The following is a 24,002-nucleotide window of genomic DNA, read 5'->3' as shown; positions in this document are numbered from 1 at the left end:
AAATGATTCAATCAGAATCCAGACTTCTGAGTGCACTCACACCTAGTGCCTGCAAATAAAACTCTAACACAAACCTTACAAGATCATTAGCTTCATGTGAAAAAAAAAACCAAAACAAAAAACACATCATCAAAGAAACTCAGTTATGGTCATCTTTTCCTCTTGCCCACTATTCCTGATTATCTTCATTGGAATATCTATAGGATTGTGTCTGCATTTTTCAGGTGTTGCACCAGTGATACAGTGAGTTTTGCATTTACAATAAAGAAAGCAGTAATAAACCTCAGAGGATTGACCTTCATTTACAGCCACTGGTCACAGAAGCAGTGATCTGTCACTGGTGAAATTTCACAGGAGCATGGACATCCTCTCAGGGAGATGCCTACACCTCATCTGAATAGCTCTAGGAAGGAAGTGTTTAGACTCAGATGAGGCTTATTTATCTCCCTACTCTCCCTTCTTCCAAGGGAAAGTCCCACAAACCAGAAAGATCAGAGGGAACACTTTCCACCAACTCCTGAAGCCTCCTTTCTCAGTCTCAGTCTTTTTCTGCCTTCCCCCATTAGCTTTTCATTAAAACATCCATCCATAATCCATTTAGTTAAGATTCTTGGCACTTGAATTAACAGTAACCTTCACAGTACCAAATCAGACAAGATTTCCAGGGTGATATATCGAAAATTTTATGAGAACACAGGCAGAAGCACTAATAGTGTGTATATCATTAACTTCAAGCTGTGAAAACATTAACTGCTTAATTCCTGCCAAATATACCAGACAGCCCTTCCAACACTATGTTAATGTTTGAGGATGACCTGTCAAAAACTCATAGTGGTTTAACTTCGGTTAAATCACTTTAAAATTTGTTTAAAAAGAAAACAAACCCTTTACAACAAAAGGCAATAATTCAGAAATTGTGCTATTTTGTTTTCCTAGATTGTTAGAATTCATCACTTTTAGATCAAAAGTTTTTGTCCCTTCCAAACTCTTGAGTTTCAGAAAGTCTGAGGAAGAGGAACAATGCACCAAAGCATGATCTGGAGTGATTTGGAAGGATTTTGACAACAAAAGTTGGATTACAGTTAAGGAGGTGTGCAATCCCAAACAGTTTTCCATATAATTTGTCCTGATCCAGTTGCAAGAAGTGTTCCATTATGGCCCAGTGGATGACTCTGTGTTTATTTAGTGATGGGGTAAGGCTGAATTGAATTACTGTAAAGCAGGAGTCATTTTACTTTTGTTAGTAGAACTGCAGTGGTGCCAAATATATCTGTGCAGGACCAGAATGAGACCGCTGAGCACCTAGGATTCTTTGTACTCATCTACTGGTCAAATTCAGCAGCATCTTCCCAGAAGATTTCTTATGCCAATACGTCAAGTATTGTTTCTTTGATTTTGTTTGGGGTTTTCTCTTCTTAAATGGTTCGGGAGAAAAGGAGACAGAAAATATGAAGAACAGCTCTTTGAAAGATTTTCTCTTGGAAAGAGAAGAAAGTAAAGGTTTGATATTTTAGGTCCATATCATTTGGAGGTGCAAAACATCACTAAATGATCTTACAGCAACTGTTATTGCCAAGTTAATAATTACCGAGCAATTTCTCAGTAAAGAGAGTGATGGATGCCATCACTTTTTCCTCAGCTGTTGGTGAGTGCTGGACATCAATGGGAACTTCAAGGCCTGGAAAACTCGGGAAGTACTTAACTTTGTTGAAGGAAGTGAAAGGAAGAAAGGTGAGAAATATCTCGTCATGATGAATGAGAACTTCTTGTGACAATTACTTTCTGAAGCCTTAAAAGGAGAGTAATAATTAATACACAGTTATTTTTAGAAAAATCACATCGAGCCCAACAGAATTGAACCTGGAATTATAATTTTCCATACTTAATGCTATGGCATTTTTATCCACAGGATAAAAAGCATCGTTTCTGCAAAATTTAGTGAATAAAACCATCAAGCCAGATTCTGTGAAATATGCTAGCTGAGCTGCTTCTTTGTGACAGGATAATACTACATCTGTATACCCAGAGATGCTTGTTCTGTTTTCTTATTCTACAACTATCCAGGTTTGACACTCATCATATCCCAGTCCAATGCCAGGGGCTGAGACACTAAGGAAGTCCCTGTGTCTGGGTTAATCACCAAATGAAGCCACAGTGACCAACTTTTTGATATGCTGGTGGGAGACAAGGTGGTCCCAAGCTGATTTGACTGCAAGGGTGTGCTCTGACAGCCCAAAGAAATGCAAGGTTATGGTGAGAGGGTGGGAGATTCATATCTAGGCTGCAGAGTAAAACACTGGTGAATTCACTGCTATTTTGTCTGTAGTGTAATAGAAATTAATACATGCATATATCCGCATATATTTGCAAATATACTGTCAATATAAATAGAACTCTGACTGTATGACTGTATTTTCCCTGTATATCTAATGCATTCCCATCTGTATACACATAATTCCTGGATTTAGACTTAAAGATATTAAATTATCTATGTTGGACATTGAAGGCACCTTATCCCTTTTTGGATGCTGACCTTTGATTCCTCATATCCAGAATTTCACCAAAAAAACCCCTATTTTTATTTCCAAAGTCAAATTTATTTTGTGTTTGTATTCAGTAAGAACCTGATGGGCAGTTGTGCTTGCCGCACAGATGAGTAACACACAGGGGTCAATTCAAGCATGTAATTAATGATCGCTGCTTAAAAGCTCTATTTCATTTGATTTATACTACATGACATTCTTTTTCAGCCCCACTTGTTAATTAGCCCTATTAGTAGCTCTTTCTTCCAGCATCTTTCATCAGCTACATCCAAGAATTTCCTCATTTTTAGGGGCAAAGGAATGCAGCAAAAGCCTTGCTGTAACATTAGCTGTAGGTTAATCTTCTCTTTATCCCAATGAACAGAATCGCATCTACATTGGCAGCTTCCGGTGCTTCGATCCTGCTATGCTGAAAGGACCATGTTTACATTTTGATTGAGGGTCATAGCAAAACACTCAGTAGCTGTGACATGTTGGTGGTATGTGAGCACAGGGAAGGAGCCTGCTGCATATCTGATCAGATGGCCATGTCGCTCCAGCAGGCATGAGTAACCTCCTCTCTATATAGGAGACTTGCGGTATCTAAACTAAACATCTGGTAAAGACTGTTTATTCCCAAGGTCAAATTTATTTTATGTTTGTATTCAGTAAGAGTCTGATGTTCAGTTGTACTTTCCAAGTACCCGTTGGCACGACTCAGGGAAGGAACATTTCGGACAACTTGGACCAGAACTTGGTGAGTGATGAAGATGTCAAGGAGAGGCTCAGAGAGGGAACCTGGAGGGGTCTAGGGCAGATGAGGCTGATGTTTGTCTCCCATTCACTTGCCCCAGGAGCCTCTCCATTGGTTTGGCTGTGGATTATCCTGCACCAGCCCTGATCTGCTCTGCTGCAGTTTCCACAACATCTGCCTAACATGGTGGATATGCCCCACTGCTTACATAGCCTGAAAAATACCCATTAGCAGCAGAAAAAAATCTAGCTGGAATGAAAAAGCTGAAGTAAATAATTGGGAATGCAGTCCTGAGTCAGACCTTTCCATCTTGCTTTCTAGCTGGCATCAAAGCCTAGTGTTCTGCCAACCCCAAGCCCCTTCCTCCTCAGAAAACAACAAAAAGGATATTTGGGAAGAAATGTGTCTCCTACCTACTTTAGAGTATTACTCTAAAGTTTGCCTTCTGAACACATTCACTCTGCTTGCAAGGGGCTGGGCAACACTCAGAGGCTATCTAATTGTCATGGATAGATCAGTAAACCTCTTTAAAAGTCATGTCAGCCTCATTTAATTATTTTGCTTCACACTCGGGTGCCTTTAACACAACAGTGCCTACAAGGTGTTCTCTGTGTCTATAGCTGCCTGGGAGAAAAAGCAGCTGATTTAGATGTTGGAGAAGAATAAAAAAAACCCAAAGATTCATTATGGTTTCCAAGGAAAGTAAAACGAAATGAAACGGGAACTACAAACAATTGCCCATGTAATCAGCATCATGATTAAGGAAATGGACTAAAGACCAAAAGATACATCATAAATCCTCAGGATCAGATCTCCACACACTGGTCTATGACAGCTGGTTGCTCAGCACCTTATAGCTGTCATGCAGCTTGGATGCTAGAAAATAGGGAGGTGTGGTCTGTGTGAAACCAAAACCAGATAGTTCCTCAGTGGATGGAAGCAAAGTCTCCATGTTCCAGTATGAAGAGGATTTCAGATTGCAACCAGGCAACCTAGGGCCTCATTTGCCCTTTGGTTACTGTTAATGCCTGTTCAGGATAACTCTGATAAGCAATCACATCAGTGTAGTAGAGTTTCACTCTTCATCTCCACAGTATTTTGGAAAAGGAGGTTCTTCTGAAATATTCATATATGGCAAACATAAAGTCTCATTTTGCAGTGACCACTGGGAGCCCAGGCAACGTGAAGAACCCTTAGAAAGAGTAAAACCAGAACATCTGAAAAGTGTTTTCTAAGGCCACATCAACCAGCACTTTGCCAGGAGAAATGAGATTGAAGAGTTTTCCAAAAAGTGTCAACACATATTTACTGGCAGACACCTTAGGATGCTGTTGGCTTCTCAGGAAGGCAATGCTTGTACCTGTACAGCTCAGCAGATAAATATCTTTTTGGTTCTGACTTATGTTTTCTGATATGTAGGCAAACATTAGAGGGCTTTATATATCTATGTTAAAGTATGGCTAACACAGTCCACCTTGAGTGACTAATTACACTTCTCTTATCCTTTGCCATATATTTATTGTCACATGACTTCTCCCTCCTCTTTTTAAGCATTTCTTTTCAAACCATTCTTTTAAGTAAAATCTTGCTGGTATTGCTGGTATAAGTAACAGCATAGACATGTTGATATACTCTGTGTCATTTTCATTTCCTCCAGAGCTGTCCTGAGCTGTGCATGTAGCTCATCCCAGAGTTACACCGATGAAGAAGTAGCTTTTGTATGTGACTAAATAATGTACTTCATTTTCTTCAGGATTGTGAAGTACCCCGCATGCTCACGTAGTACAGGCACAAACAGTGAAAGAAACAATATCTAAGCTCCTAAAGTACATAAAATAATATTAGCATTGATCAGCATTAATTTTGCCAGTGGTTATGTTTTCCAAATTCTCTTCTCCACCTTCTAATAACGTCCTCAAATTATATAGCATAAGACTCAAATTACTACTTACACAAACACTGAAATGTAGTAATTACTCCTGTTGTAACCAAATAAGTGTGTGGGAAAAGAAGCAGGTTTGTGTCTACTCTGTGGCTGTTTCCATATTAATCAGTCTTTCCGCTATTAGAAATGTTTCTTCGTAAGAGAAAGAAAAGAGAGTTTGGTCCCTACATGATGAAGTTGACTCAAATGTCACGGCTGCTTATTCTGGGCTGTCTCCTTTATGAGCACTGCTTTTCTCCTGAAAATATGCATGAGGTATGACCTAAAAAAAGAAACCAAACCAACATTAAAAATGATCAGAGCAAGAGGAAGATTTTTCTTACACATATATGTATTTGCAGTTTTTATACCACATTTTTAACATTACAGATTTGCACAGTTCCCATCTTATAGGATTCTCCTCTTTCCTGCAGTTTTCAAAAGTCCTTTAATCCTAATACAGGAAAAAATGCACATTTTAGCAGTTACCTGTAGCTGCTGTTTATCAATTATGTTCATTTAATGGAATTATTAGACACTGTAATTATTACTTAGGTATTAACCTAATTAATTTTAGTTTCTAGATCGCTAAGTGTCCCTTCCAACCCTATCATTCTATGATTCTGTGATTCTATAAACATTACTGTAGTTCTAACTGAAATAAAATTATGTACATTAAAGAGTGACTGCCCTTACTGGTGAGTACATTTCTCGACTTGTCTATTGAAATTGAAGAGAGGAAAAACAAAAGGGGAAAGACTTCCATCTACTAGAGCAATGAAATAAATGCAGGAAAGGGGCTGATGGATATGAAGTAAGGACAGTACTATTTTATGTATCCAATGACAGCTAAGATATAACTCAGAAGTAAACTCAATACAGGATAGGTGTTTTCATGGCTGAAATATTATTTCAGTATCCCGAAACTTTTTTCTTTCCTTTTTTTTTTTTGGTGTGTATATAATAAATGCGCATTTTGTGTCTTTTGGCCCTTGTGAGTGCACAGTGGAGAAGTTTTCCAACAGCATGGAGACTAGTATTGTTGGGAAAGACCTTTAAGATCATCAAGTACAACCACACACTGCCAATCCCACTATTAAACCATATCCCTCAGCAACTCAGTCATTTAAATATCTCCAGCAATGGGGACTCCAACACATCCTTGGTTAGCCTGTGCCAGTATCTAGCAACCTTCTCAGTGAAAATGTTCGTCCTAACATCCAATCTAAATCTCCCCTGTTGCAACTTGAGGCTATTTCCTTTTGTCCTATCACTCATTACTTGGGAGAAGAGACTGACTCCCACCTCTCTACAACCTCCTTTCAGGTAGTTGTAGGGAGTGATCACATCTCCTCTCAATCTCCTCTTCTCTAGGCTAAACATCCCCAAGTCCCTCAGCTGCTTCTCATAAGACTTGTTTTCCAAACCCTTCACCAGCTTCTTTGCCCATTTCTATACACATTCCAACACCTCAATGTCCTTCTTGTATTGAGAGGTCCTTGAAGTGCAGACTCACCAGCACCAAGTTGAGAAGCATAATCACTTCCCTTATCCTACTGGCCACACCAGTTCTAATACAAGCACATATAATGTAAAACAACTCTTAATACTTATCTGTGAAACCCTACTCTGTTTCTGGAGCAACTGTAACAGAAAAGATTTCTTATCTGTTACTAATTCTGGACTAACTCAAGTTGGAATATAAACAGATAGCCCTCAGCAATGGAAAAAGTAAAGATGTAGAAAAATTTTAATATATCTGGAAAACATGCTTCCCTTTCTTCCATCATTGCACCCATCCATCTCTGCCAGAGCATCCACAGCCTGACTCCATGACAACTGTCTTTTTGGATCTGGCTTTGTCCTGTCAGCTGAACAGCAGTGGGACTGCAACAGAAGATGGCACATGCTTGTAATTCAATAGGCACTTTGCAGGGCCTCCTCATCCCTTCTGGCAAAAGACTAATATGCTCCCAGACATTTCTGGGTTTTCCATGCCACTTGGGTCAGGAATGCTTACGGTCAGCGCCAAAGAATTTTTGGCAGGAGCAAAGCCCATTTCCCAAGCTGTGAGATGCGCCTGTGTCCAAGAGCAGCTGGTCTCTGAGCCAGGGGCTAGGATCTCAGCATGCATGTGTGAGAGAGAGAGAGGCTGGGGAGAAGAATAAAACAAAACAAAATGAAACAAAACAAAACAACATAAAACAAAACAAAAGAAGTTTAGTCTGCGACATCACTCCATAGGCATGATTTAGTTAGTAGTATGTGAAAATCGATGGATTTCTGTTTTACAGAGAAAATTGTCCTTGGTGCCAGCTTATCACATTCCTCCATCTGTGAGAAGTTCACATCAGACACAAGAGTGATAGGAATGAAAAAAAATAATCTACTGGGTATTTTCATAGTGTGTCCCCCTGGCCCTTCCCCTCTGCCTTTCTCTGCAGTTTGAGATTCCAGCTACCTCTAGAGCCTTCCTATGAGTTGTCTCTTATTTTTGGTTTATTTATGCAAAAGATGCCTTTACATTCCCAAAGGCCTGAATTGCATTGACTGCAATTTTGTTTAGTTTTTACACAGTGTTAGAAAATCCATGAAAGTATCTTCAGCTTGGCAAGAGGAAAAGGAGATGAAAAATGACTGTATAAAAGAGAGGGGTAAAGGTCAAAGTGCTGGTCATTATCCTGAAAAACAATGTTTTGTTAATAAATATGTTGTTTGACAAGAGTGGCAGACCTTGGGATATCCAGGCTGTGGGAAATCTCTCTTCTAACCTATCAAAAACACTGCAATGCTTTGCCACATGGACAGAAAATATCCACCCGAGGATCGTCTCAGAATCAAATCCTTTCTTTCTAAGTCAATAAGCACTCAGAGCTTTTGAGGATATTTTGCCAGGCTGAGCACAGCTCTTGGATGGACTTGCAGGAATGCTGGTCACATTGTTATCTATGTGTTCAGAGTAGAATTTATTTTATGTCTGTCTTATGGGAAAATTATTTAAACCAGAGATAAAATACTGCAGGAAGAGTTTTGCTACAGTGAAAGGAGACCACAACATAGCAAAGGACAGAATTTACTTTTATCTGAGGTTACAAAAAAAAAATCTTAACTTCAACTGAAGCAAGAGATAATATATTAAATGTAAGCCTCTCTGTATTGCATGCTTTTTCCTCTCCTGATACTGAATTCCTTTCTATAGCCTCCTGATGGCTATGAGAGCTTGACACCGATACATAAAGTGGGATACTTTCTCTCTTTCTAACAGATTTCGGAGGCATTTGCAGTTTGCAGTTATCTGGTGCACACCATTCACAAGTAAGGGTTCACAGTATCACAGGAAGAAAGACGTGATAGCAGAGCGATGATTACCCTGGAGAAAATTTCTTTCTAGAAGAAACAATATCTCCTGAAAATCATTGTACTACAGTGATCAGTCAGTGCTTAATGGGAGACGCTGATTGGAAATAAAACAGGATTTCAAATTATAAACCCAGTTCTGTGCCAGTTGTCATAGCCACAGCACCCAAGCCCTTGATTTGTAGCTACCAAGATTAAAAAAACAATATCCACTGTGAGTTGGCACCGATGTAAAGCTGCTCCGTGCACCGTGGGATATTCTTTCCAAATTGTCAAGAAAGTGCCAAAGAGTCAGACTAATCGGGCTCTGTATATACTAATATAATAAAGTTGCAAAATAGCAACTGAATCTCCCAAGTCACAACTCCATGGCCATTATGAAGTGGTTGCTTTGGAAAAGTCTCCATTTTAAAGAAGCTCTATCTTAATTGCTATGTATTTTCCACTTGCATCTAGCAAATATCTTTGCCATAATATTAGAGCTAAGACCAGTCTTAGCTGCTATAGTAGGTGGCTTCAAAAATCAAGAAGTAATTGCTGTGTGTGAGAATGGTTGCACAACTCTTTTTAAAATATAGGTCATTCATTTTTACAGGAACATAAATACAGCAGACAGTAAAAGTAGGCTTGGAAAGAGATTGAAAAATACAGCCTTGAGACTTTTTGGGAAAAGAGATTCATTGAGTTTTGACAGAATACATAGATAATGCAAACAGCCCAGAGGTCTAAGTTATGGCCAACATTAAATGAATACAAAGTTGCTTGTCTGGTCCCACAAGGAAGATTGTCCACACCTGTGAACCAGTCTGGTCTGATCTCAGGTGAGTCAGAGCTGGCAAGAATAGAGGATATTCCCCCAGGTATCAGGACGGGATGCTCCCTTGACCATCTGTTCTCAACTCTGTAATGTAAAAATAAGGGCTGCCTGGATGTCAGCAGGTCCACTCCTGCCACTGAGCCACACCACGCTGATCTCACCACATATAACTTCAAGGAAAGGAAGGAAACCCTTTTTTCCCCTCCTCATATCCATTCCATCCTTTTTCCATAGGATCAAGTATTGTTTTTTATTTGCCATAAGATTGGAACAGTGCATATAGTAAACAACAGAAAAAGAAAATGCAGTACTACTTCTGGAATAGTTTATGAGGTACAGATGACATCTTTTATGCTTTTCTCTGAAAAACTATAATAAACTATAAACTTTTTCTCATTAAAAGTTTCAACTGACTGTTTTAATATTTTGTAATGATTCCCAAAAAAGAGGGTTTTTGTATGTTTTCTGTAAACCTGCATATCTCACTTCTGTTGAATGGAAAAAAACCTTAAATGTCACTAATAATTCATTGCATTTCTCTCCCTCTTGCACCATGGACAAGGTACCAACAAGTACTAAGTGTTCTAATCTCCTCTATATTGAGTTGTCACTTCAGTAAAATATATCTGAAATAAATACTAGGTCCAAAACTTACAAGGAAGACACAAATGAGGGAGCCTAAGATTACAAACAGATTTGCTGGAGAAAAAAAATGCTTCCTGAGGACATCAGCCACCCACACAATATGAGACAGATTCCTTCTCTTGTCCTAAGTTGGAAATGTCTATCCTCAGTCCTTGCAGCATTGAGCACCCTGAGAGGACACCTTCTACTCTTACCTTATTAGCTCTTGATATCAGACTATCCATGGACTAGACAAATAAGGACAGGATAGCTTTTCTGCAGTTCTTCTAGTTTTAGGCAGCTCCACTGATGAAAAAATTGACCTTTTGTGGTATAACTTACATGGGCTGTTGTGATATGAGAATCAATATTTAATTTTTAAAAATCCAGTAATCTGTGGAAATATCTTCCAGTTTTTAAAAAATGTGAAAATTGCTGCATTATACCTTGAAAACTTAACAGGCAGACAACACCAAACCCATCACTTCCATTTGAATAGCTCCTCTGCTCTCTAGTAGCAAGAAAAGTACATAAAAGCCTTCTTTGTTGCTGCTAAACCTCTCACCCATCAGTTTTATTTTTATCAAAACCCCAGTAATCATATAATTCCTTAGAGGCTGTTCCCATACTACAGAAATAATGGTCCAGAACCAGATAATAGAGAATTAATTTAATCTCAGGTCTTGGATGCTGCCCATGAGCAACATAAAGAGCCATGATCACTGCCATGACTGAACTGCATCTGGGTATGCAGTTTGCAGATCTGCACTATCCTACACATCTAGCTTGTGCTCAGGTATTTGTGAACTCATCCAGCTATTTAAACCTGCTTATGCTGCCAAGTAATGCCAGAGCAGCATACAAATTCTGTGAAGAGCACTGAGCAAATCTGGTGAGTATTATTCTAGCACAGTATTATGGATTGCATAAAATGTCTTGAGTGGCTGTGCAGTGTCATCTGCAGTTATATTTCTCAGCTCTAGCATGGCTGAAAGGTAGAGGGAATAGAGCAGAGAGCAGTTCCACATACCACAGAAAGATCTCAATCAGTCAGATACAGATGGGGCTTATTCAGAGCAGATAACATCTTTGGAAGCAGCCACCTGACTGTACATTGTATTTGCAATGTTCTGTAGGGGCAACAAAATGATGAAAAAGTTTTAAGATCTGCCAAAAAAAGCTGAAAAGTCTGCCTCAAAGAAAGCTTAATTTGTATCTTCTGCACAATTCTCATACGTGTCATGGGTTTGTGTGGAGCTGCTTTTTGTTTGGTAACAGGGAGAGAGGGCTGCAGTGCTGGTCCCAGTAAGCAGTTCTCAAAACATCCCCTGTGTCCAAGGTGGACCTGTCTCTGGCTCTGCTGGGACAATCTGGTGCCTCTGCCATCATTATTTATGAAAGGGAATCTGCAGCAGAAGAGGGGGACTGGTACAAGATGGAGGAGAACATGTGGACCCCACAGTCAGAGAAGGAGGAAGGAAGGAAGAGCACCGGACCAGAGACCCCTCTGCAAGCCATGACAAGAATGCAGGCTGTACCCCTGCAACCTATGGAGGGCAATGGAAGGACTGAGAGCCACCAGCAACTCCGAGTAAGTGCACTCAGATTGGGCAGGAGACTGTGTGAGGAGGCGGCCATGGCGCAGGCCATGCTGGAGAGCCTGTGGGCCCCAGAGACACACACAAGAGGCAGAGAGGAGCTGCAGCCTTTGGAATGAACGCAGGTCGGAATGGCCCGTGCAGGGCTGCCTGGCCTATGAGAGACCCTGCCCTGGAGCGGGGAGGACCAGTGAGGATAAGTGTCAGGAGCCACCAGCAAAGGACCAGCTGAAACCCCCATTCCCTGGCCCCCTGAGCCATTTGGGTGGGAAGAGGTAAAGACACCAGGATCAGGAGTCTGATTCCAGGAAGAAGGGAGGGGTGGAGAGAGTGGTCTTAAAGGCCTGGTTATGCTCTTCATCATTGTAACACTCTATGTTGTTTCCTGTTTGTTGTGTTTCTGGTTGGTGGTGGATTAAATTAATTTCTGTTTCCTTCCCCAAGTTGAGTAGTCTTGTCTGTTTTGCCTGGGACCATAAGTGGCAACTGAGCCCTTCCTGTGCTTAGGGAGTTTTAAAGACCTTTGGCTGATCATCGTTCTTTGTTCCTAGATGGACCTAAACCTGGACAAAGTGTTTTCCACTTACACACAACTGAATAACTTCATCCTGCAAAAACAAGTGTACAGTGAAATTCAAGGTTCGGAGAGGGAAAGTCCAAATGATTAGGAGCAAAGCCCTTGGTCCAGGGAACTTGAGGCTGACCAGAGAAATTCCACACTGGACATAACAAAGCTCAAATAGCTGAACAACAAGCATGTGGTATTAATGCCATTTTAATGGCATTAAAAGCCATTGGCTTAAAAATAGAGCTATGGAGGAAAAATCTAAAGTAGCTATATGAGACTTAAGGCAGCAGTAATTCAGAATGAATGGAGTTACAGGTAATATTACAGAGCATAGAGGCTGGAGTTGATGTTCTTAAAGCAGTCTGGTCTCAGCACTTTGGATTTGGCAAAATTCTGGGAAAATTATTCTGAACAGAAGTGACAGAAACCAAAAGATGCTGTTGTCATTGAGGTTAGAAAAAAGGGGCATAGAAAAACTTCTAGTGCATGAGTGTGGGCGAAAGGTGTAGCTATCGGTTAGTAATCAGCTTGGAGGAACTGCATGGGATTAACGGGCCAGAAAAGAATAAAGTCATACAGGTCAAAAACAGTTCCTCTTTTCTACTAGCAAGGCGGGTAAATGAGGGGAAAACTGATGAAAAATACTGACATGATTGAATGTTATAGGTACAAGGAAAAGGCAAAATGTTATTGTGATTGCATAGGTATGTTTTATCCATCAAACTGCTAGCCCAGAGTTTATTTGAAATTCAGAGACTCATAAGTGATAAAAAAAGAGCAAGACTTACTGAGATATATGTGTATATATGTGTGTGTAAATAAACATATATACACACATAGGCACTGTTTACTTATATATACTGCGTTCTTAGAGAAAGCTCCTCTGAGGACCATCTGTCGCCTGAACTCTGACGATGCTCTGGCTGAGATCTCATCAATGGCAATAAATCTGTCCTCTTACACATCCAGTCTTGTCTCTGAATGGAGGATTATCATAACTGATGACTCTCAGGTTAGCATCTAGATTCAAGTGGACAGGTAGTTTGTTTTCCCTGCTAGATCTGCAGCTCACTAGAAAAACAGTTTTCAAGCTCACATTTTCCATGTAGCAAAGATAACTCAACATCTTTTGTTCTGAAGTATTCCAGAAAATTTCACAGGCTGTACAAATTACATGCATGGAATTTTGTTAACTTACACTGTTACAAAACCACAGTTGCTGCATTGATTTCAGTAAAATTAAACACGTCTAGAGTGTGTATAAATAGTTCATAGGTTTTATGCTTTTCACTTGAGAAAATCTTTCTCATAAACATGTATATATGATGAATAAACTCCACAGCTAACTGGTATATATGCCAACATTGGTGCTATTTTTTTTCTGAGAAACATGTACAAAGGTTTTATTAGTAAAATATTACAGGAACAACTCAGCTGAGGTACTTGAGGTACTTGAGGAATTTATTAAAATCACATAAAATATATTCTGTTTCCTTTAAACATATGAGACTTCATCTGCAGCTGGTCACTGCAATAGGATTTTTTCCACTGACTGTACTGGTACATAACTTGTGACAGATACTGGCCTCAACAATAACACTATCTCAAGAATCTCTTCTCCATCTGAATTTCCTTTTTCTTTCTATTTGTTCCCATCTTTATACTTCAGCTTATGACCCCATCAGTTACAGGCAAATATCAATTATGTCTGAAGGGAGTTTGGCTGCCAAAGTTGGCATAGGGAGACTATGGATGGAGTTTTAGTCTCATGAAAGGGTAGCATCTCATCAGCCTGATACCCTTCATCTGTCAGCATACAGGGTTTGAGGGAAATAAGAGGCATGGGTGAACCCAAGGCAGGCAGTAAAAGGCAGGTTTATCAGAAAGGAATTGCTAATGGATACCATCCAGTGACATGAGAGATAGCAGAAGGGGAAAGGAGCCTGGTGGTCACAGTCTCCTGACTGAGGACACCAGATGCACAACTGCCAGAAGCCTATTAAATATTGAAGAGCAAATATTCACCAGTCAGGGGAAAAGCAACATATTGATTAACTCATTTTGTTTCTCCAAGGAGAAACGTTTTGTGATATGACTTGCAGAAACAATATGCTTTTCTCTGCTCCTGTTTACAAGGAGGGAAAGTCACAGAAGGAAGCTCTAATGCAAGCGTGGAGCCATGAAAGCTGCTGTGTGGGTATCAATCCTGATGCCAGCATTGCACTGGGTGTCAGTGATGATCCCAGCTCCTTACAGATTGCTTTTGGCAGCTACCCTGATGTCGAGGGCTCACTGCATGCAAACAAAAGCTTTGACATTCACTTGGGGGCTGTAAATGACCTGTTGTTAATATTGTAACATCTGCAGGACAAACATAGGTGGTGTATGCCTTTTTTTTTTTTCTTTTTCTTCCTTGGGATGCTGTACAGACCAAGAGTCTTTCAGAAAGATAAACTGTGTGCCCTGATTATACTTTATGCCCTTGGGTGTCTAAGCAATTGTTTACTTAGACCTTGACCCTTGGGAAGGTTGGCAACCTATTGTGGGAGGAATGTTTTACCCCAAACCATTCTGTTCTATCAAGGAGCTTTTTATTTTGCTACAATAACATCTTTCATTGCCAGCTGGTCAGTAAATGAATTATAACAAGAATATAATTACAGTATGCCAGTAACAAAGGTTGAAACTATTATAAAATTTCACAACTTAAGAATATTCGTTGTCATGGAGGTGCAAAAAAAATAAGAACAGTTTTAATGGATATCTATTGTTTCTAGCAGTAGTGAAATCATTTACTTTTTAACAGAAACCAGAATGTAATCAAAACCACACTCCACCTTACACTCATCCCACTTGCTATGTCCTTTTCCACTTCCTTCCAAACTTCAAATGTACAAAATGTTTCCTTCCTTTTTCTGTATCTACACTTTCACATTCAAATGAGCCCACATTTTTGGTTGCAGTATTGTGTGTGGAGAGGGAAGGCAATGGATCCTGTGAAAATTAAGTCTAAGGCAACATTAACTCATTCATAGTTATAAGTCCCAAGGATCTCCCAGACAGGGAGAAACAAACAGAAAACACTGTTTCTGGCACCCCTACCTTTGCCTCTTGCCCTACTCCTCTTCCCTCTGGCCAAGACTAATCTTCAGAGAAATGAGAAACAATTTTGTACAGACTAGAGCAAACAGCCTGCTGCAAAGATGACATTTACCAGCTGACCCAGCTGCCCTCTATTCCCTTTATGATCATCCTTTTACAGTGGGTCAGAAACCAATTTTCTTCAATTCTGGCTTTAAACAGTCAGCTTGTCTCTGTACAGGAGACTACCTGACAGGACCTGCTGCTCAGGCATTTCTGTACACTGTTCTCACAAACAACACCACCAACAATCAGTCCACAGCCAAACACCTGATTGAAAGCTGTAACCTGTGTGCTAAGGCCACAGCAATTACAATTTTAATTAACCTCTGCACTTTCTGCAACCAACAGGTAACCTATTTCACTATTGACAGAATTAACCAGTTCTCACTCCCATCATAACACCCACCACCAGTCATCCCCCACACACATCTGATTTAGGGGCAGAAAGCATAAAGAGGCTAGGAAATGTATACCTCTCTTCTTGCACCCACACTTCCAGGGATGGGGTGCCTCCTTCTCCTACTGCCATCTCCCATGTACAGTATAATTTAACAGGCCATCTTGGTTACCTATTTCAGTCTTTTTAATAGTCTAGGAAAAAAATTAAAAAAAAAACCCAAAGTATCCAGTCTTCCTTCAGAAGATTGTAGTTCCTCATTTTGTATGCTAATAATTTCCAGATCAGCTCCTTCACATTACTGAGTGAAGACTGAGTCCTATATAGCATTTGTCATCTCTGAAGCTTATATCCGTGTCACTTTTGAGCCATCAAAATACAAAAAAGATATCAGAAATTTTGTGGTGACTGAGTTCTGCTCCCACTAAAATCACTGGAAGTTTTCCAGTCAGTTTTAATAGAGGTTGGATCAGACCTACTGGAATGTAAAAATTACAATTTTCATGCTCAGATAACTCCAAAATGGCAGATTTACTCCAGATTTTGAAAATGATACAACCCTAGATTGAAAATATGCAATTATTATGTTGCTAGTCAGATATTACAATTGAATAAAAGACCTTTTCGAACCTTTGTATAACTTGCAATGAAGACAGCTAAATATGTCACTAAGTATAATATCTGAATGGCTTTTGGTCTTCCCTCTGAATGGATCAGAATTTTTTTACCCTGATGGTCAAAAATGAAAAATCCTGGAAGTGTCAGCACAACTCTGCTCCATCGCCTTCAGGAGGGGAGAGTTTGTTGTCAGTGATAACACATTATCTTGTCCTTTCCAGGTTAGCAAGGGGCTCCCAGAGCTTGAGAATGGGCTTTCTCATGCAGATAGTTCTGTCCCGTATGGGATAAAGGAGATGCTGGGAACTGCAGAGCTGATGCCCAGCATCCCAGGACTGTAACTTCTGTCTTTGGTCTTCTTATTCTCTCTCTTCCCAGAGGCACCAAGATATTCTTTCCTTCTTTGATCTGGTTCATTTTCACAAATATTTAAGCTGTCTGAGGGGCTCTCAAGCCACCTGAGAGCACATAAGGCCCTTGGGTCCAGCTGCACTCCAGCAAAGCAAGAAAGTAGCTGTGACCTAGAAAAGGATTAGGGGATGGTGTGCAGAAGAGAACATCAAGCAGCCCATTCCAAGACTGATTAGAATTTCTTAACAAAAGATAAAAGTTCTTTAATCACTCTTCAAGGTTAAGAGGTTCACATTGTATTCCCATGTGCTCTGACCTTCTCCAATTAGCATGCTGTTGGTATTTCACATCTGAAATATGAATAAGCTATTCATTATCATCACAGTCATTATTCTTCTGCAAGCCACCAGAAGGAAGAAGTTGCTTCTTTTCACAGGAGACAAGGTCAATCTACTCTATCAGTCGACTAAGCCTGAATAATGTATAAACTGTTTTTCGCAGCAGGCTCTCTCAGCTGGGCAGATGATAAGCAATATATATCCATGAGGATGGTCAGTCAGAAAAGATAATCTACTGTTTGGAAATATTTTTACTGTGAAGTATTTACTCCTTTTGCTATAGTATCATCTGAATGAATGGTCTCCGCAGATTGAAACCTAAGTCTATTATCTCTTTACTTCAGTTCCTTCTTTTTAATAAGGTGGGAGTTAATGATGCAGTCCATACTTGACAATGAAGAAGTAAGAACAGGTATGTTATAGCAGGAAATATTTATTTTTCTTCTTGTGGTTGATATCAGCAATATCTATGTTAGTGTCTAAGTATAGTAAACCAGGTAAAGGTTGTAGGGAGAGGTAACCACCTCAATTAGGCCATCTAAAACAGCCGAAAAAACAGATGAACTTCTAGGCACAGAAGCTTTTCTGGAGGTTAGAGAAAAAAAAAGTTCCAATGTTGTCTTTTACAGATGTATTATTTCCCTCAAAATACTCTCTTACCTCTCCTTTCCTGCTGCTGTGGTATATACTTAGGATATCACAATGCACCAGCATTACTATTAATTACATTGGCTCATCTCACATAATGAGAACTCATGAGAATTCTGCCATTGTGAACACAATCGAGAATGTAATACAGCACTAAACACATTTTTTTAGCATTTTTTTCTACTTGTTTGATGTTATTTCTAACTTATTAATTTAATTGTGGGACAAATATATGGAACACACACACACACACGTAATTTTTTCCTATTTGTAGTGATGAAATATTGTGCTTCAAGATCCTAGAAGATGAATCAAGGAGTTGCACTCCTGATTGCCTATATCTTCACTTCAAGAAGTGAAGATTATGCATTTTCCAGCTATATACAAAGCAGTCACACACATAGGAATAAATAGACTCTCTTTAGTTTTGGTTTGTTGTTTTTTTTTTTAAAGAAAAATTCTAAAATCTAAAAAGCTTCACCCAATGCATCCTCCATCCAGAATCATTGTTTCAATGTGTTTTGATTTTAGAGATATATTAATCTGTGGCAGTTTTGAGGATTTTATTTTCTTCTTGTTTGCTCTGTGTTGCCCTGAAATCTTAATGTAAACTGAAACTTTTTCATTTTGCCAGAAATTTATTGTCATAAAGCCCCAATTCATTAGAAATGGAAATCAAGGACAAGGTTGAGCGAGTCGGTTGAATTGCTTAAATTCCTCAGTGAGGAGTAATTACCTATAAAAGACTGATGCTACTGGATTTGCTGGTGTCCTGATATCTCTGCAGTTATCCCATTAGGGATGATGAGTTTAAGGTCAGCAGAAGGTAAAGTCCTTGAAGGACATACAACTGTAAGCCCACTTGGAGGATTTGTTTAAATCTTCTCTGAAATTCCATTGTTATCTGTATCTTTATCCCATGGCTTATGCTTAGTCTAAGCGCTACCTTAAAACCATTAGGACTGATTTCATAAGAGCTATGGAAGTGATGAACAACTGCAATTACTACCCATATGAATGATAACAATACATATACATTTTTCTTTCAATGCTTTAGGTCATATTTACTAACTCTCCATTTAACAAATTTCTCATGATAAACCTGCTCATGCTTTTCTAGAAGGAGGAGATCTGTGTGACAGGATGAAATGGTGAGAGCAACCCATTTCCATAGTCTTACTCACTTTAAGTTATTTGTACACAGGGAAAACCCATTAGGGAAAAAAAAAAGTCTGAAAGAAAAAAACAAATTTTGGAAAATCTGTAGTGGAAGAGATGGGACAACCAGTAGGAGACTGATGAGGTCAAAATAGGGCTGAATCAGTTCTTTAAGGTTTGTGTAGAAAGTTGCTACAAAGGTGATGTTGTTTTCAGTGCTAATATCTGAGCTTACAAAGTTATGAGTTTCCTTGAGAGAGGAAATGAAGCCTTGTTGCTTTCTTGATAAGTTAGGTGACATTATTTAAACAGCAAAATACAGGGATTTAATTTTGATGTGTTTGAAGTAAAATGTTATTTTATATCCATCCATTGCTTTTCGTATTGATACACTTTGTCCTAATACTATGAGTAGAAACTTTGTAATTTAATTGAATTTTTAGAGGTAAAGTAAAACAAATTACTCTCAGTCCTAAAAGAAACGTGAAAAATATCTTTAAATGCAGATAAAATACTCTTTAAAGAAATAATTTTCATTTTGTCCAGAGAAGAAGATCTTCAGATAGTTCTTAAAAGATTGTGTATAAGGATATTTATGGGAAGTATGTTGAATTATATTTTCAGTCATGTATATGTAGGCTATAAAGGATAAGACAGTCAGTAATTACATCAGGTACTTCCATAGTCTAGATTTTCAAACATCCTGATCAAGAAAGTGGCTAAAATGCCCTTGCCCCCTTTACATCTTGTCTTTCTGAGGGTCTTTTCCACAGAAAACATGTCCTTCATAGGAGGAAACAGCGCTGGGTTGTGAGTCTGGACAGAGCAAAACTAGAATTTAGCAACAATTTCGTTATTTGCTATTTTTCACTGTAGGATATTTTTTTCTTTAGATTTATCACCTTCGCCTGTTTGGATAATAATATTTTTAATGAAAAAGACAAAGAATATTAGTGCACAAGGTGCAGTGCTGAACAGATGTCAGACAAAAACAAAAAATCAAATCCAACAATAACAACAGTTCTTAATACTGACAATAAAACTAGCAACAGGATGCATGAACTAGCAAACAGCAGACAAACCATGTGCTTTCCTCACTGTGGCTCACTTTCTGGTGTTCCACTTATAACAACTAAGGATACACAGCTGAAAAGATGCTGTGTGCTTGAGTCATTCTCAGGGCCATTGTCTGGAAAGAAATCTTTCATGTCTTGAAGTGACTCAACAACTTCTTGAGAAGACATCAGCCTATGTAGAAGTTCCAGTACACTGATTTCTATTTATTATATGGTTGACTGATTCTGAACCAAGAGAAAGCTATGCATGATTACACGAGAGCTGAAGCATACAATAAGGAGAGCAGATGTTGCTGTGACCAGAGCTCAAAGTCCTAACTGCCAGCTGGCATGCTTTTCTTAATCTTGGGGAGATACTGACTTGCCAGGCTGAAATGTAAAGTTCCTCTGAACTCTGGGAATACTGGGCATGCAGCTCGTTAGTTCTTACAGAGTGAAATGCTAATTACAAACACCGTCTCTCATTATCTGTGGAGCACTGCTAGTTTGAATACTTGCTAATCTGAAAACTCAAATCCAGACTCAGGAATTATAATATCCTGATTTTCCTCCACTACTGATTCAGCAAGCAGCTCTCAAGATAGTTGCCAGAGGTAGAATCACCTAGATGTTATTGACAGCAGCATTTCTTTTTTTTCTGGCCAGGCTGAAACATTGTGGCAGCTTCTTGATTGACCTGACACTGTTGTACAAACCAGTTCTATATGCCAGTATCACCAGTAGTTTGTTATGGGTGAAAAACGGCATTATTGAGCAGGGGTTTTGAATGTAACTTTTAAAATAACTTTAAAAATTCATTTTTCAGTTGCAGATTCCTGGCCTTGCAAGAAAAATCCAGAGATCTTTCTCAAATTGGGAGATCTAGGTCACATGGAGCTCAGTCTGGAGCCTCACAGAAGCAGGACAATGATCCTCACCTATTATGAAAATTATTGAAGCTAAGATGTGAGAACTGACACTAACAGCACTTTGTAACAGTTTGCAACCACCAGCAAAGGCATTCTAGACAAGAAGGGCATAACAACATCATAATGGGAACAAACACGTACACAAAACAGTGTTGTTGCAAAAGATGAACTGTCATCCTCAAAGCAAATGGAACATCTATGACTTTTAAATTGAACACAGGTGCAATCACCAGTGTGGTGCCACAGAAAGTGGTAACAGCCCCAAGAGAAAGGGAGGTGCAGAATACAGCCAATTCATGCCAGGAGGAAAGCTCTGCTTACCCTCTGGAAAAAGACTAGGAGAAGATGTGGATGAACCTTTGCTAGAAGAAAAACCAGAATATTTCCACTCAAAGGCTGTGCCCTTTAATTTATGCCTAATTTGATGAATGGGTAGAAATGGAAACTTTTCTATGTGATGTAACTTTGGAGTTGGTCCTATTTTGAATATGTGTCTGGGCTAGATGACCTCTAGAGTTGCCTTCCAACCTAATTTTTTCTATGACTTCATACTTCGCTACAGGTAGATGCTTCTTGTGAAGCATTTATCTTCTTTTCATGCATCAGTAAGATTCTTGCTTAAGTTCTTAGAGGAGACATTTGTGCACACTCAGCACCCCTAAAGAGAGAAGGCTGCCAAGTGAGTTGCGTTTTCACCAAAAGACAAGCATGTTTTTATTGCATAATTGCAGCCACCATAAGTGATTCTTTGGTTTGTCAGGAAAAAAATATCACAACAAATAGAAGGATGTGAGAAAACTTAAGAGTAATTCTGTAAATGATTGAGTTTATGCTGACTAAATTGATACAAACAGAAATGAGTGGTGGGACAGGTAGAGCCTAGTAAAACAGCTGATATCTCCAGCAGACTTGCACTCAGATAAACAAATAAAGAGAATTAAAATTCCTTATAGTGGTGGACTGTGAGAAATCTGTGACAGATCAAACTGCTTGCACCATGAACTAGTGACACCCTGGAGTCCTGGCCCCTCAGTTGAATGATACCGCAGCTTCCTTCCAAGCACTGCTCTGTGGTTTAATTTCTCTAGAATCAGGGCATGGAAAACGTTTCAGGCTCCCAGACTTCACAACCAGACAATATGGTGGTGTGGTTTGGCCCAGCCAGCAATGAAGCACCACGACAGTCTCTCGCTTGGTGTCCCCATTTACCTCCACCCTCGTTAGGATGGTAGAGGCCCCAGTGAAATGGGAGGAAAAAGATAAGCAAAGGTGTTGTGGATTGAGACAAGGGCAGGGAGGGCTCGCTGCCAATTACAGTTCCAGGCAAAACAGACTCCAGTACTCGTCTTAGAGAGGAAAGTAGGAAAGTTTATTCTACTACCTACAAGAAATGGAATGGAACAAAAGCAAAAAGGGAGTAGGATGATGAGAAAATTACAACCAGCACTTTAAGATCTCCCTCCCCCATCCCTCCTTTCTCCCTGGGCCCAGCTCACTGCTCCCAATATCTCTACCTCCTCCCCCCTCAACGGCTCAGGGGGGCAGGGAGTGGGGGATGTGGTCAGTCTCTCACAGATGGGCTCTGCCGCTTCTGTCTTCTCAGATGAGGATGACTCCAGGCATTCCTCCCCTGTTCCAACACAGGGTCCCCCCCGGGACACAGGCCTTAATGAACTTCTCTGGTGTGGGTTCTTCCCAGGAGCTGCAGCTTCTGCTGATACAAGGTCCCTCACATAGGATGCAGTTCTTAGTAAATATCTCTGGTGTGGGTTTTTCTACACAATTACAGCTTCTGCAGATAGAGGGTCCCTCCCTTGGGACATGGCCTCTTCTGACCATAATTTTAATGAGCTTCTTTGGCGTGAGTTCTTCCCCATAGTTACAGTTTCTGTAAATACTGGGTCCCTCCCACAGGACACGGCCTCCTCTGGCCATAGTCATTGCCTCTCGCATAGGGTCTTTAATGAAGAGAATCGCTGCCCCTGATGCAGGGTCTTTAACGAAATGCAAACAAATCTCAGCTTCACCAGTCCTCTCCACAGAATGCAGGGGAGTCTCTGCTCCCTCCTCTCAGCACACCTCCTCCTCTCTTTTTTCCTCATTGACCTTGAAGTCCACATGGTTGTTTCTCTCTCTTGTCCTGCTCCTTGCACCACCACCAGCCGGAAAAGAAGAAAGAACAGAATTTAAAAGAAATGGGAAGAAACCTCCTCTTCTGGCTTCTTCTTAAAAAGTGATCGTGGAAGCATCTAATTGGGTCTGACTCAGAAGTGGGTCTGGCTCAGAGCTGGGAAGAGTTTCGAGCAACTTCTTACAGGATTCATCTTTGCAGCCCCTTCCCCCTTACCAGGAATGGCAGTCATGTCAAACCATGACATATAATTTACAAAGGCTTTAGCCTTAGACCACAGATATAGAGGAGATCTGTGTTGAACAAATCTAACATTAAACAACTTGCTTTAAAGATCTCCCAAGCAGAAAAATACCTACTGGGGGCTGCTTTCAGGTCTAAATTCTTCTTTTTTTCCCCATGTAATACAAACCTGAGAATGGTATTTGTACACAGCCGAAGCATAGAAAAGTCTGCTGAAAAAGTTTAAATACATATTAGTCGAAGACAAAGAAAATATTAATTAGCAGTTAGCAGCTGAAATAGCAGTGGCACTCTCAGCTTCTGCTGAGGGTGAAATCCTGAGCAATTTAGTTATTACTAAAGCTTTTAGCACAGGATTAGTAAGCCAGCTTGTTCCCAGCACCTATTATAAATAGATGGCAGTATTTATTACTACAAATGATTTGCTTAGAGACACTAGATAGCAATCTGTAACCTGGAACAAAACACAATGTTGACAAAGGCATGCAAAAATGCTTTAAGTAGCTGTATGTTAGTATATAGATATTTATAAGCCTGAAAAAACTGCAGCTTAATGCATCATCCCATACACAGATGTATTAGAATAATGTTTTCTCCATAAAACAACAGAAAACTAATTGCAGATGCTCTACACCTCTTCAGAGAATCTGGCCAATGGTAGTTTTATTTATTTTTGCAAAAACACACAATCACATGACAGATTTCCCATGTCCAGCAAGAAATTTCTATGAAAGAAAACATCAAAACAAGTCAGGTAGCTATTAAAACCAGCGGGCTGTCCTAAATCAGGCAAAGTGCTTCAGATACTCACTTGATTAGTAGTGAA

Source organism: Colius striatus, chromosome 3, assembly GCF_028858725.1.
Source record: "Colius striatus isolate bColStr4 chromosome 3, bColStr4.1.hap1, whole genome shotgun sequence".
Lineage (NCBI taxonomy): Eukaryota > Metazoa > Chordata > Aves > Coliiformes > Coliidae > Colius > Colius striatus.
The sequence above is the reverse complement of the archived record's forward strand: the minus strand, read 5'-3'. Positions refer to the sequence as shown.